Below are 2,401 nucleotides of genomic sequence, written 5' to 3'. Positions count from 1 at the left end.
ATCGTTTTCAACCCTATAAGACCGGTTCAGAGCACCCTATTTGTGTGCCTGTTCTTTTACACACACACACAAACAAAAGCACATTGCACGTCTGTGTCTGAAAATACTTTTACCTGTATTCATCTATACACATTTAGACATTAACTATTAAAATATTGTTTAATGTGACAAAATGACAATGGAAAAAACAAGATAATGTTAAAAATAACATAATAGCAACAGACAGGCAACGCACTGCTATCAGGTTAAGAAAATGCAATTTTATTTGAATGTCTGGTTTTTTGATGTTGTCTTTGAGGCACTTCAAAGCAAACCCTGACTCCCACAGAGCTGCTCCTCATTCATTTGATTTGTTTAGAGAGTCATCTCACCAAGTCTGCGGCTCCAGAGCACATGCACATATACCACACAGGAAAAGTCGGCTTTGTCTTATCGTACCACAAACAACATTATGTGCCAGCCACATATAAAGCAGACGACTTCTTTGGACAACGGGAAATTAATCTATTCTAATGGAACATTCTTCGTCTTTCTTTTGTTTCTATCGGTGGCCACTTAATGTCAGGAATAGCGTTTGACTCTGGAGGCCAAACTAGATGAGGCCCAGATGTGTTAAAGACAATAAAGACAATCCCTTCCGTTTGTTCCACAGATGCTGCTGAAGGGACCAGTGATGTGTCACCTACTTAAAGGAATAGTGAGCGATTGTAAGCCAATAAACATTTCACCACATTCAGTAAATATATCCTATCTACACTTTTAAAAAAAGGGGGGGTCTTGGGGCTCTATATAGAACTATGCAGGCTTTCAAGAGCCTTTAAGGATTCAAGTTGGTTTAAAGAACCATTTAGGGTCATATATACAGTAAGCATATACACTTAGAAAATAAGGCGATATACCACAATAGAACCTTTTTTGGTTCTATAGCACCTTTTCTTCTAATAGTGTATCCAGTAGTGGACTTCTGGTCTTTTTACACTTTGTGTAGTACACAGTCCTGGCTCTGTATACTGAAAACGAGCACAGTGAACACCAGAGGGGTATACTTCAAAGCGAGGTTACCCTGGTATTTCAGTACCCTGGAAATCCAGAATTCTCGCGAGAACACAATTTGAATTGTGTCTGCAAGATACTCTGGCCACGAGCAATGATGCACGTTATGTTTACTCCAATCATCGGGGGTAACAATCAAATCGGTGTACCTGATATAGGCGGGCCAAAGGCGAGCTAAACTGATGACGACAACGCTCTATCGTTCAAACTCAGTACACATTGGTCATGTTATCCAATTGCGTCGAAGTCCAGAATCAATCAGAGTAAACATTGGTCGTATTGTTATCCAATTGCGTGCAGTGAGACTTTCAAATGACATTATTACAAATTACAAATTACATTATTCATGGCCAGACCCTTAATCTGAAAGATTCTAGGGTCTGGTTTACAACCAGGCTAGTATTTCAGGAGAATCCGCTGATCTCCAAAGAGTGTGTATTGCTCCTTGTCAGTGCAGGGCCCTCGGAATCGCCTTCACTTCTAACACCTCCCTTATGATGCCCTGTGTCTCAAAAGCATACAGGCCATGTGAGCAGGCCAGGGACGGGTGTGAAACATATGCCTACTGCATAATTGTAAATATAGTTCAGTGGTGTCTCCAGTGATTTGGTCCACTGGTTGGAAAGGAAAAACACTCTATTAAACATTTGAAATGTCAATGAAGAAGATAGATCTACACACAATTTTCTTTCTGTTTCAAATAATGTCATTTTCAAGGAGCAATTCAGACCAAGTAGCACAGCTACAGTTTCAAATCCCTTTGCCTACATTATGCTGAATTATAGAACATTTGCTGCCATCTACAGGAATGGAGTATCAAAAAGAAAAAAATCTTTTCTGGCAACCGCACCCAGTACAGGTTCCTTCATAGCAAATATGAAATTATGTAATAAGGATAAATCGCATGTATTGCTAATGACACTCAGGTGAGATCATTTGAAATTGTATCTTTAGAAAAAAAGATAAACTTTTAGTCGCCTTAAGGTTCCCTATACGCCAATGAAAACAGACCAACAGCTGACTTAGTGGCAAAATTATAATTACAGCCTATTATTCTTATGTTGGTTATGTTATGTTAGGTAGAATTTTATTATTTTTTAGGACAGCCTACATCTGTAACTTCTGAGAGACAGATATGGCCAAACAACCTCTGCACGGTTTGAACCATAACAATGATTAGCCCAACTGGGCCACTATTCCACCTTTGGCTTCTGATGAAGAAAATCTGTGTAGCCACCACTTTCTTGTAAATGGTGGGCTGACTATCACAATCAATGAATGTTATCAAACAATAAAGTAGATAATAATTAAAATGAAAACCTAATAATTGATTTGAACAAGTATATTA

Source organism: Sardina pilchardus, chromosome 3 (assembly GCF_963854185.1).
Source record: "Sardina pilchardus chromosome 3, fSarPil1.1, whole genome shotgun sequence".
Taxonomy (NCBI): domain Eukaryota; kingdom Metazoa; phylum Chordata; class Actinopteri; order Clupeiformes; family Clupeidae; genus Sardina; species Sardina pilchardus.
Note: the sequence above shows the minus strand (reverse complement) of the source record.